The sequence below is a fragment of the Pipra filicauda genome, unplaced genomic scaffold (genome assembly GCF_003945595.2).
Source record: "Pipra filicauda isolate LSUMZ 115617 unplaced genomic scaffold, ASM394559v2 scaffold146_size1912638_pilon, whole genome shotgun sequence".
Taxonomy (NCBI): domain Eukaryota; kingdom Metazoa; phylum Chordata; class Aves; order Passeriformes; family Pipridae; genus Pipra; species Pipra filicauda.
Window position 1 is genome coordinate 636,733 of NW_024103951.1, and position 14,788 is coordinate 651,520.

At 43.5% G+C, this 14,788-nt stretch overlaps 1 protein-coding gene across 5 annotated transcripts in view; it reads right to left on the reverse strand.

The window, feature by feature from the left end:
- Window positions 1-9,874, reverse strand: part of PIK3CB (phosphatidylinositol-4,5-bisphosphate 3-kinase catalytic subunit beta) — an 83,918-nt gene extending 74,044 nt beyond the window's left edge. For 3 of the 5 annotated variants that reach the window (XM_027729327.2, XM_039378767.1, XM_027729324.2), the window contains exon 1: window positions 9,717-9,874. The gene's annotated coding sequence lies outside the window, so the exon portion shown is untranslated. Of the gene's footprint in view, window positions 1-7,787; window positions 7,805-8,474; window positions 8,605-9,716 lie in introns of those variants that run through there. The other 2 variants (XM_039378765.1, XM_039378766.1) reach the window with 2 other exon arrangements.
- Between the last annotated feature and the right edge of the window lie 4,914 nt (window positions 9,875-14,788).

Here is a 14,788-nt window from a genome sequence, read left to right on the forward strand (position 1 = left end):
GCTGCTGCAAGAGAGGAGCCCCAAAGAGGAGATACGAGGACTCCCTGAAACAACATCTCAGCCTGGGCCATATTGATCATCATAACCGGTCTGCTCTGGCCTCCAATTGGGAGGTGTGGAGACACAGCATCTATAACGCTGCTGATGCCTTTGAGAACACATGCAGGATCACCCTTGAGGAGAAGAGACAATGCAGAAAGAATCATGTCTTGCAGAATTCACCACCTAAGGAGTCTTTCTGCTGTGCCTTTTGCAGCCGGACATGCCTGTCTCATGTTGGCCTTTTTAGCCACCAGCGCACTTGTAACAGTGGTGGGTAGAGACCTTTTTAGCCACCAGCGCACTTGTAACAGTGGTGGGTAGAGACCTTCCCAAATCTTCGTTCACGAAGCCCAGCCACGATGATGATGATGATGAGTAGATGTAAAAACGTACTTCTGAAGGACTGGGGGAGTAAAACTGGCCTAGCATGAAGACTCACATTATTCTACACAGATTAATACACATCTGAATCATGGCACCTCTTTCTTTAAACACACTGGAAATTTTGCCATAGTTTATACATAGTTTGTAATAGCTTGTAAACATAATAAAATTTATTTAAAGTTAGTTATGTAATTTGATGCAAATTATCAATATATTATAGCCTTTTCTTTATTTTTAATAAAATATAAAAGGATATTTTTCAAAAGCATTGTCTCTGTCTAACATGGATATCAAATATCAGCCTACCAAGCACAGATAATCGGTCCCTCTTCATTTTTATTATTAGCAACATAAAGTCTCTTTTTTTGCTAGCAAGTTTTGTGCCAAAAATTAATGTACTATTTGCTGCTGGCAATCTGCCAAACTAATGTTTTCCTTCACTCAAGGGGATTCAGAAACTACTACTCACTTTCCAGTCAGCATGTATCACAGATTCCCTAATAAATAAAAACAAGACAGCTCTTCTCCCCATACAGACACACACTTCCTCACACTGAAGTCATTACTACAAGTAAATAACTTCAAATACTTCAGCAGCTGTAGATGAGCGTTCTTCACCTCCTGATATGATGGCTCAATCCACGTCATGTTGCACATGGTACTATAGTTCAAACTTGACATAAAAAACTGAAGGAATAAAATCATAGAATCATTTAGGCTGGAAGAGACCCTTGAGAGTGAGAACAACCTTTAATCCAGCACTGCCAAGCCCACCACTAAACCATGACACCTCCAGGGATGGTGACTGCACCCCTTCCCTGGGCAGGCTGTTCCAATGCTGACAATGCTCTGGGTGAAGAAATTTTTCCTAATATGCAATTGCTCGCTATTTGGGAAAAGAGACTGACCTTCACCTGCCTACAACCTCCTTTGAGGTAGTTGTAAAGTTACGTTGTTGCAAAGATGTTGTAAAGTTGTAGAGGAAGTTGTGGCTGCCCCATCCCTGGAAATGTTCAAGGACAGGTTGGTTGAGGCTTAGAGCAAACTGGTCTAGTGGAAGGTGTCCCTGCCCAGGGCAGGGGGTTGGAACGAGATGATCTTTAAGGTCCCTTCCAACCCAAACCATTCTGTGATTCTACCTTTCAAATTTTATTTCCTACTAGGTTTGATTCATTACTAGGGATTTTGTCTTGTAGATATCCATTAATCAATAAAGGACTTAAATTCTTGTGTCTCCTCACATTTTGATGCTGCCCTTGCATGTGCCCATACAGACTGGACACACAAAGATGCACTATTCTGTGTTTTACTGCTGTCTGTACACCAATGACTAACTCCTCTTTGCCTAGAGGGCCCCTGGTTAGGACTTGGACAATCCTCCTTAAATATCTTCACTGATGTCTTGAATTGCACCCTTAGCAGGGCATATAGATAACCAGGTAGTAAATTCAGAGGTACTCCTCTGTATTAGCTGAAACAAAAGGAAGACACTCAGCACTAAAGGTCAGAAACAGAAACACTCCAAGCCCACACTGTGTGCGGTGGTCTGAAAATCCTAAAGGCCTTGCCTCCCCTAGCAGCACCCATGTAAGTCCAAAAGGGATCTGGAAAAAAAAAAAGGGCCCAAAACTCAAACAGCTGCAGAGAACGAACAATATTTCCAGCCATCTTCAAGCAGCAAAATGCAGAGGACCCAAAGCAGCCCTCCCAGCATCAGGACTGGTACCACGCCAGCCCCTCCACCCCCCTCTGGCCCCTGACTACCAGCCCACAGCACAGCAGGCCACTCCTGTCCTAGTCTGGACTCATCTGTGACTGCTGGTTTCCTTCCCCCCAACAGCTGAGACCAGAGAGTCCTTTCTTCTAGAGATTCTGTTCTACAGAATATTATACTTTATAAAGCATAAATTATTTCTAACATATCCTCAGGATGGGGCCCCACAGGCACTGCAAGGAGCACTGGCCTCCAAGAACCAGCAGTGTGAAAAGACAAGGCACTAAACAGAGCAAGGACATGGTTAACACACAGGTTCTTAATTCTTTGGGGGTTGGGAGGGAAATAATGGTGGATCTGGGGAGAAGGAATAAGCCAAGAGTAGTTAACTTGGTGACACACTGTAAGAAGAAGAAAAACAAGTAAAAAATCCTGGAATACAAAAGGTAGATGAGGGGGGAAAAGTACAGGCATAAGGACCAAAGTACTCTTCAAAACCAGAAGAGGAATCTGAAGCATGAAGCCAATCAGGAAGGGGGTACAGTGGCCAATGCAATTTTAAAATAACATTTCATGTGCTTCTTTCTACTGCATCAGCTTTGTCCTTAGCTTTTTGAGTTTCTACTGACATTTACCTTTGTTTACCTGGTTCTCCCCTGTACGAGTGTCTGTACCAATGTGTGTGCAGGCACAAACCACAGGCTGACAAACCACAGCCTTCTGGAGGACACAACACTAAACAGCAACACTCACATCACTGACAGAAAACCATCACTCTGCAGTACTCAAAAGCAGGCTTTTGGGCTGCCTTTTGCAGTGACACAAATGTAATCAGTTTTTAAAATCAACTGTGCTTCATATTCTTCTGTTATTAACATTCTATACTCATGAACACAAAATTGTTAACTGAAAATAACACAGCACATTTCAAAATATCATCTTTTCTTCTTAGAAAACAAAATGATGCAAAAATATCAAAATGTATCTCTCAAGCACCTTATTTACAAAAGTTTAAAAAGTTATTGCTCAATATATAGCTCTCATAAGAACCTCTAGCACTAAAAAATGTTACGAGTTGTTCTTTTTTCTAGATTTTTTTTACAATATTCTCCAAACCACCCACCTACTCTGATTTTTCAACTGGTTCTAGTACTCTGTAGCTGCATACAAACAACGTCTTCCACATTAAACCTGTCACAAAACCACTTGACAGCAGGACTCTGAACCTCTTAAAATGTCAGGTTAATGACACAGAACACCAGCTATTGCACATTCCACACAGCAGCTTTCATAAACAAGTATTTCATTGCTCTGTTACAGACACCTCCTGTGTCTGCAGACAGCAAAGGACTTTCAGAAACACTAAGAATTAGCAAATGCTTCATAGCAGCACTGTACCATAAAACTGAAGACACATCGATATTCTTAAGAATTCTTATTAACTGACAACACTAACCACAAACACATGACTTCCATGAAACTGCTTATCTACCTCTAACAGCCACACAAGCTGTGCCTAAATTGCTGCCAGCTGATGCCAACTCAAAACTTATATCTTCTAACTCATCTTTAAATCCTCTCATAGGGTTGTGGATTTTTTTAATTCCAGTGGATATATCCTGCCTGGGGGGAAGGAGAAGACAGGAAGGACCCCAAGTGAGAGTGAACACTGCACTTCCTAATGGACTACACATCACTTTAAAATGCCCATTAGTTCCCAACCAACACATGAAAAAAAGCCTCTGCTTTCTGCTCTGGGTACAAGAAATCTGAGGAAAAAGCCTGAGAAGAACACGGTGAAAAGAAGTTTATACTCTTCAATTTAAACCTTTGGTGGTCCCCAAAAGTGAACACCCAAAGACAGTCACGAGAACATGACTGTCACCTCTTCACCTCCTACAAGTAGATCCTTGCAAAGAGGAAAGAACGTCATGTACAGGCACAAAAATTACACCCACAACACAGACTTGTTTCCATTACAGGGCATATCTTTCCCATTCAATCATCATAGTTTCCGGAAAGCAGAAAAAGAATTGTTTTTATACAGCCGTTAGTGAAGTAGTAAAAGATTATTTACCAACCGAATATGGGAAGTAAAACACTTCAGCATTACAGCAACACATTGAGCTAAGCTACACAAGCATAAAACTAAACATCAACATCTCTGGAGGAGTTCCTTTAAGACACCTTGATGAATTCACAAAGCTATTCTAAAAAATCAGAGTAACTACTACAACTAAGAGCAAGGCGTTCTAGAAATAGAAGAGCACCCTTTACAATTCAGTTCCATAGTAAAAAGTTAATGCAATGCTACTTATCAAAAATATGCAAGTTTAAAAATTTTGAAAGAAACAAAAGTAAGCTGTGAGTAGCAAATTTATATTAAGTATATTTTGCATTGAGAGAAAAATTACAGTACTGCTAATTCTTATGCTCTTCTAGAAGTAAGTACAAAAAATATTTCTACATATGTAGATGTAACTCCAAAGGCAAGTTCCTCTTGAGTTCAACTAATTAACAATTTTTAGTTAAGAGTATATAAAGTAAGAAACTAAATATTTGAGGTTCTCACAGCTGCCTTCCTCCTTTTTAATGCAACTGAAAAGCCCCCACCTGCCCCCCAGGTAACAGTCAAAGCTGTGAAGTGGAAGTAACAAAGAAGGTACCCGAGGACAGCCCAGATCCTCTATTTGTGCACAACCGGTTTTCTGAAAGGCTGTTTCTGCAGCACGGTAGCAATTACACTTAGGCTGCCTAAAACTGGCAAAGCCAAACCAAGTAACAGTGTGCACACAAATTATCAGTAGGGGAGCAGAACTGCCCCAATCCCACCCTTCAAAGGAAGCTTTTCTCGCCTCATCAGTGTCACTCTTTGTTTCTTTAATCTTCTGAAGCCAGTATGTAAATTCAATTATTTTGGCAGCTGGAAATCCACAAGCATTTGCACATCAGGGCCTCTTCTGCAACTCTTAATGTATGTAAATGAAACCACATTCCTGAATTTATTTCTGCCAAGGGTTGAGATAAAAAGATTTACCCACGTTAATTTGACACAGAATGTAACACAGAGTGGTCAATGTTGCTTATAAAGTAGCTGGTACTTCAAGAATCGTACAGATACATGTAACCTTCACCTTGCAGCATCTCCAACTCTGACTTTTCAAAGAACCACCACTGGGTTACCTGCTGTTCATTCTGGACCATAGGTGTACACCTTACCAACCCAAAGTAAAACTGCTTGCTTACAAGTTACTACTAAAATTAATTAAAGTTTAAAAAAACTTCAATTTCTAACATAAGATGATCTTTGCCCCCAGATCTGATTTAGTTATCAAAGCAAGAAACAGTGAAACTTCTGCAGAATGAGTGACTGGAAGGGCCAGCAGCACTGCCACAAAACACATTGTTTCACGCACTCAGACACCAGCACTGAATTCTAGTCCTCCACAATTCAAAGTCCTCATATTCTCAGGCAAATGATTTGAGATGTAGTGTGTAACACCACGTGCCTCGCCCAGGGGTATCAGTTTGAGTAAAAACACACATTTACAAAAAATAACCCAAAAAAAGAAAACTCAAAACAAACAAGCACGTTTTTCTATGCAACTGTGTAAATGATGCTCATTTCAGACTCTTCTCTCAGGGATTGTTTTCACAGAAACTGCCACTTGTGCAAAGGGGCAAACTTCATAACTTAACGGTCTGCTGCTCCCAAGAGTGGCAAGTCAGAAAGCCCACCTCGAACCAGAGCAGCCCCATGGACTTTGAATAAATACAATGCCACATTCACAATCCAGCAACCCCCGTTATTTATTTTGAGATAACTGGTGACAACTTTCAAAGAACCAAGGGCAAAACTTCCATGTGTGTCTCTAGTCTGTGAAAAAGCACTGAAGCAACTTGAACTCTGTGCCTCTGGTCACTGAAACACAATACCAGCTTTCTAGCTAACCAGCCAAAACACCAGCCTGCATTTCCACCCAAATTCTAAACAACAACGGTATTTTCTCCTGCACCCTCCTCGTGTATATATAGTAATCTAGCAGCTTGTATTTTTACTGGACTTTGGTTTTAAATTACTTGCAAAAGAGAGCATATTGCAGACATATGCAAACTTTATTAAAGCGAAAGGAGCAGTGGAGTAGGACATATTCTGTCTTTACTACATCACAAAAACCAAAGAAAAGTTTTTTATTTTTTTTTAAGAAGGCTTTCCTACACCAGAAATTGGAGTTCTGCCAAAAGTCCATAGACAATTGGAGAACTAGAGAATTTATGACATCAGATATTCCAGGGAAGTGAAACCTGACTTAATAGAAGTGATTTTTACTCAAGAATAACAGATATTTAAATAGACAATCAACAAATATATTTTAAGACCATGCAAAAAACATTTAATCAATGTTAAAAACCCCACCCTAGCATGTTTCCAAGTCAATCCACACCAAAACATTCTTGATGTTACCAATATCCGTGACACTCTAAAAAGGGCCAATAAAACAGTTACCCACAAATTTTAGTTCAGTAATCCTTTTCTGATTTCCCACTCTTTTGAAAAGCACTGCTTGCTGGAATGAAACTTCCAAAGCCTGAAAAACCACCATCAGTCTGAACTGAAGCTTCTGGATCAAAGTTTCCAAGTGACCTGGTGATTGCTTCCCCAGCCACCTGAATGCATTCCACTAGACTTCACAACCCTTTGCCAAGCATATGGATGGATATTCAATATTCCTTTATATGCAATTCTCCTAAAAGCAAGCATGTTATAAAGTTTTATTTCATCTTTTAATTAATTTTTGAAGACATACAGCTGTGGGAATCTCTAGCTAATACTGCAAACCACAAGCCAATCAAATTTCAATGACATCCTTCATGTGTTCATCTAACTTCAAATCCTAAATTACAGTCATGAAAACATAAATAATGTGTTGCTGGGGTTTCTAGTAATGCCTGTCTTCAGTAACTTAAGCCCAAATAAAGTTCAGTATCAACAGAAGAACAGCAGTATGAACTTAGAGTATGTAACATTTATAGTTATGGCTACAGTTATCAATTCCAAATGAAAAAAACCCTCATCAGTGTATCTACTGAGAAGAATACATACAAGAAAAGACTGTCGATGCATAAAGTCCTGGGAAAAAAACAAACAAACAAACAAAAAACCAAAACAAAACCCCAAAAACCCCAATAAAAACTAAGCTTTCTGGAGTTTGGGAGGTATCCAAGGAGTCTAAGCACACACGTGTTGGAGCTAGACAACCAGCGAATCTGGCATGAGAGGTTTCCGTTTCTCTTTCAGGAACTCTTTGGGACTAATGAAGATTTATTCCCCCCTTTCACAGAAAGAGCTCCCCCGTCTGCGGAATAGTTTAGATGTCTGTTAAGAGAGTACAGGATGCCTGTACGCTGCCAAAGTACCGTTCAGTGCGCTGCCCGCGCTGGGCTGCACAGAGCGTGGGCATCTGACTGGAAACACATTTCCGAAATACTGCTTTGCCATACAAATTCCTGCGGTTCGGAAGGAAAACAACGCTCAGAAACCCGGCTGAAAACAACCAGGACCATCGAGTAACCTAAACGCCACTTAAAATTCACTGAGCAATCACAGAGAGTTCTCAGCTGGAGGAAAAAAAAAAAAAATACAAACATTGAAAAAAAACCAGCAGGCAGAGCGCAAAGCTCGTCCGGGAACGGTCTGGGGGGAGCAAGCGCCGCACACCCAGGGACGGCCGAGCCTGTCGGAGCACCGCCGAGCCCCGGGGCAGCGGAGGGCACACGGGCTTCCAGCGCTGCTCCACACCGGGAGGGGTCCCCGGGTCGCAGCGGGGGCTCCGATGCCGCCGGAGCCGCGGCCCCGGCCCGGCTCAGCACAGAGTGGACGGGCCGGGGCGCGATGGGCACTTGTTGCGGGGCCGTTCCCGCCGCGGTCGCTCAGGGCCGCGCACAAAGGCGCCCGCCGAGCCGAGCCGAGCCGAGCCGAGCCGAGCCGAGCCGCCGCCCGGCCCGGGCCCCTTTCCGCTGCCAAACGGCCGCGTCCCGCCGAAACCTTCCCCCGCGCGGTTGAGCAACCGCCGTGTCGCAACTGGAGCAGCGCCTCTTCCTGCGGAGCGGGGCGGGCAGGCACCGGCAGGAGCCGGCGGTGGCGGCCGAGGGTAAGCCCCGGCGCAGTCCGCACCGGCCGCACGTCCCGCTCCGTGTCCCCGGTGCGCACCCGCGGCACAGCGCAGTGCTCGCCCCGCACTCCCACCTGCCCGCACAGCACAGCGCTCGCCCCGCACTCCCACCTGCCCGCACAGCGCGGCGCTCGCCTCGAACGCTCGCCTCGAACACTCACCTGCCCGCGCCGCGGCCCCGCCGTGCCCCGTCCCGTCCCGCGCCGCCCCAGCCCAGCCAGCGCGGCGGCGCTGGCGCCAGCGGGGAGCGCTCCCTCGGCCGGCACCGGCCGCTGCGCCCCGCCGGGGTTACCAAGGCGATGGCTTCGCCCTCGGCCCGGCGCCGCCAACCCGGGCCGGCCTTTCGCTATCAGACCGCGGGCGGCGGCCAATGGCGCGGCGCGTCCCGCCCCTGCGGGCGCTCCCCTTCCCCGGCAGGGACGGCGTTGGCCGCGCCTCCGGCCGGGCTGCGGGGCTGCCGGCGAAGGGGGGGTCGCCTGTCCGCCCGCTCCCGCCGGGCCGCGGGGCCGCTGGCGAGGTCCCCCCGAGCGCTCTCAGCCCGGGCCGCCGCGCAGTCCCACTGCCCCCGCTCGCCTGGCGCTCCCCGGCCGCGTTTAGCACCCGTAGCGCCCCGCAAAGCTGCTGCCGCACACCCCGCACAGCCCTCAGACGGAGGACAGGGGCAGCCACCCACGGGCACGCAGGAAAGGGCTCATCCGTGACCAGCTTTCCCTTTTGGAAATCAGCAGGGAAGACTTCATTATAACAGCTTACTGCCCTGCCAATGATTTCTGTGATACATCCTCATTTCAAGAGTCTTGGTGTTAAGAATAATTGCATGGAAACTAGAACGTTTAAAAGGAGGTGTTTGTCAAAGGCTTAAAAGAAGCAGTAAAGAAAAGCAAGGTACAATGTAACCGGTAATGAAACAACTTTTGCATGCAGCGGCCGTCCCCACCCACTGAAATCAGCAGCAACATTCCTGCTGCCTTTAAAGAACACAGGGCGAGGCATGGCACATTCTTGTCCACAAAGAGTATGATCATATTATGCATATCTTAACATCCCTATGCTAGTAATCATGCTATATCATTAGTCTGGTCTATTTTAGTCTGTTCATTTTTCCAGTTATTCCAGTTTTGAAAATAGATGGATGGATTTACTTCCTCATCAACTTCACTTACTGATTCTCAAGGCACTAAAAATCCATTAAATTTAGATTAGAAAATATCTAGGGGATGTTTAGTTGTTTGTTCCAAACTAACCAACCAACTACAACACAGATTAACTAGAAATCTATGGGAAGGACAATAATCTCCCCATTACTTCAGCAAATGGGAATTTTGCATGAATGGTGAGCGTACAGTGCTACATCCTGGCAAATCTCAGTGGAAGGGCAGAAGTTAATGAGAAATCTTGCCTACCATGTGTCAGTCGCCTTCACAGCCTCTCTGTTGTATCAATTAACAGTTCCCCTTCCTGCTAAAAGCAGTTCCTTTCCAGTTCCTTTAAGGCCGCTCATTGTTCCTGAACATCATGTTGCTTCTTCACACCACAGAGTGTGGTAACTTCACTTGACTTTCCTTTTTCCTGGAAAAAGAAAGCCAACAGATTTCAAATGAAACTGGTTTATCAGGGCAAACATACAACTCACACAAATGGATCATGTCCACAATGAAGTTTAGTTCAGCATATTGAGCCACTTGTCTCTTTTGTTTAAAGTTTACATCGCTACTGAAATATATTTCTGAAAAATAAGGTGTTAATGAAGTACAGTAGTGGAAAAGTCCCAGATATGCAACTTTTCAAATCATTCTAATAGTTGTGGTTCTGACATTAAATATTCCAGATAGTCTTGGCTTCGATATTGAAACCTTGGCTCGCTAGTTGGCCTCACTGATAACAAATGGGTTTGTGCCTGGAAAGGCTGGATAATGTTTCTTCAGAAAAGAGCTATTTATTCTGGATCTTGTGACATTAGGTAGTTGTTCTACAGGATCCAGAGCAGTCTTTGCAAAGTGTTGTGAGTGATTTACTAGAGTAAGAAGAAGGTTACAATCCAGAAGCTTAAAAATCTGTTTACTGTACTACCATCTTTTCAACTGAATAATGATGCCTTGAAGTGTCTGTCATCCATAAAGTTCCACGTACTTAAAAATTGCCTTGTATAGACAACTTCTGCTATATCTGTGAATAGATTGCAATGAAACCTGCCCACATAGAGCTTTTCTGTAGGGTTGTAATCCCCGATTTCAAATTTCCTTTCTATTTTCTGTTTTAACACCTCTGAATACAATATCAGTATTTAGCAGGGGGAATAAAGAGATCTCAATCAGTCATTATTAACATTTTTCAGATTATAGTTGATCGACTTGAATGATATTTATGTTATTGTCACACATGGAGTTGTCATGGAAAGTGTGTGCAATAAGGATAAGGAACTTGTCTTGAAACTTCTTAAAGAAATGTTTTTATACCCTATGTGGCAGCGAAAAAACCCCAGACTTTACATATAATTTTAATTTTCAATTTCCTTATCTTTAGATTCCCTTCCCACCCCCCTTCACAAAACAACAAACGTTCTATTATTCTCACCCCCCAGGCTATTGTTACATGTGTTCTCAATATAACAAAGGGGTTTTGTCTAAAAAAAGGCTGTATCTGAGTCATGTCTTTGCATGTGAAACAGTTGTACACCTAGGGCACATTCTTGGTCACTTGAAAATGTGTCATTTCCACTGTTCTGGGCTTGCATTATTTGAGTCCTGTGTCACTGCAGTGATCAGAAAAAAAGGAACTAAACTGTCTGTGTATCTGCAAACTTCAGAGAACCGTGTCAGCAGACCCAGACAGAGGAAGAAAATGCAAGTGGAAATGCCATGTTACGGATGTTTGGCCTAAGGAAGAAAAAGCCAATCTGAAAAATACCCAAGTTGTTAAATCTAAAGTACAACAATCCAGAACACAGCAAAATACTGGGCAGGAGATGCTTAGAAATCATTCATTACAAAACTTAAATACTCATAGCAACTTGTTACTGTCTGATACTGTGACACAATGGCAACATCTACAAACCAAATCAGCTTTGGGTAGTCAATGCACAGGAATGTTTGGTGGTGAATACAGAACAACATGAGAATCTTTCATCAGTACTACTTTTCTTCAAAAAAAAAAAAAAAAGGTTATGTTCAAAAGGTTATGCTACTATGTGAGCAATAGTAGACACTGCACGGTCATCCCTTTGTCAGCTTGCTGACAGTAGTTATCACAATAAAAGGCTTTAGAATATCTTGTGTATGACAAATAACATGTCAGTCTCCTCAGTAGTCACTAGAGGAAAGCCAGTCTGGATTATAGCATTCAAAAAATAGCTTATTAACAAAACTTTCATGTCCCCTTTGAAGTCCCTCCTTCATCTACACCAGGAAAAATATGTCCCCTGTTGCCTAAGGTAGCAGCTTGTTACCATTTGGAAGATAAAATCATTAGCCATTGAAATTTAAGAGGTGTTAATAAACAAGTGAATAATTTTGGTGTGACTATTTCAAGCCACGTGTTTAGGAAAATAAATCACAAGAATCAGGTTTAACTGTCAAAGTCTATATATAATCTCCTAAAAGGGAAATACTAAGAGATTCCCAGTACATGATATCATGCCCCAGGTTAAAGTAATGCAGCACATATAAATGATGTGACAGAAGATAAGGTACGTGGATAGCATGGTCCTGTAACAGCCTCAGCTACTAAATAAAAACTGGCCTGCTGGCCTGGACCTTCCCCATCTCTACAGTTATTTGACAGACCATTCTGTGAAATCCAAGCTGGCCATTGCCATGAGGGTGCCTCAGGGTGCCCGGTAAGTGCTAATAGCACGGTGAAGAACCCTGTGTAACACACCAGCTCAATTTTGGAAGCATAACGTTCCCTCAGAGGTGCTCTGTACTGCAGGTTGGTCTCTGTTCCAGTGCTTGCACCAGCATGTGTGTCTATCATAAGCTTCCCTTTGTGTCTCACACTGACTGTGGGGAAGGGGGAGGCAGCAGCAAATAATGGGCTGAGTGACATTCAGGACTAGGCTGCAAATGCAGATGTCAGACAAAACGAATGCTGAGTTTGGCTAATGAAGCAACAGCCTGCAGCAAGAACAAGAGCTTTTAACAGTGCTTTGCTAAACCAAGTTATTTGAGTAAAATTCAGTAGAAAAGTTTTGAGAACTTACAGTGTAGGTATGGGAGCCAGAGAGGCAAAGCCCCCTGTTATCTGCAGCAGTCCCTCAAAGAGCCAGCAGCACTCATACCCAAACAGTCACCATCCTGACACTTCACTGCTCTGTTCCACCTACTGAATTCCATGTCTGAGGCCTCTCATTTAAAAATTTAAGTCTTACTGAAACGACATACGGCCACTTGAAATAGAGGGCCTCTTCCTCAACCTCCCTGACCTCCCTGGCCGCTGTAACACACCACAAGTACCAGCACATCAGCTGATGCACCCACCAGGGCAGACTCAGCCCTGCTGTGAATGAGTGGGCTCAGCTCCTTCCCTTTTTCCACGCCCAGGCAAGCTGTGTGAGCTGGTGTACAGCAGCAGGTCCAAGCTGGAGAGAGGCCTTACCCCACCAAAGCTCTCCTTCTGGAGCACCAGCTTTGCTAGGGATCCCACAGAGCATGACTGCTTCTCTTGAGCTCCCTAAATTCGGGTTGTGGACTGGGGAATCAGAAAGGAGAGTCCTTCTGCACTGAGGCTGCAAGTGTGCCATTAAGAGTTGGGAGCTGAATCCCCCTGGCCTACCCTGTAAACCCACACTCAAAAGGTACATCACCATATTGCCTCCAAATACAGTAACTCCGTGGTCAGGAGCTCTTAGGCAGGCACTTTTAAATGGTGGCATTTTGATCAGCTTATGCCAATTCTATTGTAATAAAGCAGCAAATTTTTAATATCCCTTATCTGTAGAGAAACTGATTGAAAGTACTTACTTTTCACTAATTCTCTATTATAGCCAATGTGTATTTTTCCACGTCTGTTCTGGTTTCTGGGTATGGTCACACTTTACAAGACAGCTTGCTCATGAGGTATGTGCACAACCATCTTATATCAGCCAGTGAAGACAAAAAAACTGCTCAGAATTAGTAAGAGTGAGGTCTTTACAACAATCAACAGCATCCTGAAGTGGCCAACTGACTTTCCTGCTACATTCTCTTTACGTACAAGCAACTCGTACAAGATATACATATCTTTCATTTTTCCAGTTTCCTAATACAGACTTTGCAAAAATAGTTCCATCAATGCAAAACAAATGCTTTCATCCAAAAGCATCTTGAATAGCTAGTGCCTAATATAACAGGACTTGTGTCCACATTTAACCTCCCACCCCACACAGGCAAGTCTCCCACCAGCTATTATCCCCTGTCCCCACTTTGGGTCTGAACTCATAACCAATATTAACATACTTTTGTAATAAAAGGCAGCACTGGATTGTTAGAATTGCCAGTTTTTGGACAAGGCACTGAGTTCCCTTGTGTAATTTCTACTGACTTTTCTAATCAAATACAAAGATCCCATGACACATTTTGACAAAAAGTAGGGCACAGCCAGCTTATTTATTCTTTTACTAAAAATAGGCTTCCATGTCCAGCAGGTTGTAATGTGTGAGATAGCACTTCAAGTGTAACAGCTGCTGTACCTGCCTGGATACATCTGTGTTACCAGCCCCTCTTTGCAATCTGCTAATTGTGAAAAAACATCAGGCTTCACAACTACTTTAGTAGTTCCCTTTTGCTAAAATGCTTACTAGGGTTAGGCTATCCAACAACTGAAAAAGGAATCAAACACCCTCTCATCCTTAAGGCAGGAATTTCTGACACCCTTCCAAGCACAGCACTGCACGTTTTAAATCTCCTGGGTTAATGGCATATTACTATTCTCAGCCAGAGGCAAAGACTAGGAAGAGATTCATTACAGGAACTGGAACACAAATGGTTTAAAGAAATCCATAGCTCTCCCACCTTCTTTACACATTTATTTTCTAGCTGGCCTTTTTGTTAAGGCGAATCTGATAACAGAACAGATGTGACAACTGTGAAAACGAATAATGATCAGGAATACTGTTGAGTCTGTCACAATTTCTAATGACTGTGGACATGAAGTACACTGTATTATTTCAGAGTTTGGCCTTGAGGAGACTTTCAGCTGATGTTTTGTCAAGTTTGCTTGCACCCTTTGTCCAGCCACGATGGTGTAAGTCAGGGTTAGCAAGACTTCATTTTGTGTAGAACTGCCACAAGAGAGGAAGCACAGTCTTTATGCCTAAAAGCACACTGATGCAGTTATTCTTTGGGTCAAACACATTTACTGACCTGCAGTGCACAGTGCACATCCCTTCAGAATTTGGTCGTGTGCCATTTGTGAACCACGAAAGACTTGCTCAAACCCAAATCTTTCTTTATCTCGCACAAATTGTATGTCATGTGCAAACCAAAGAAAGATAAAAGCA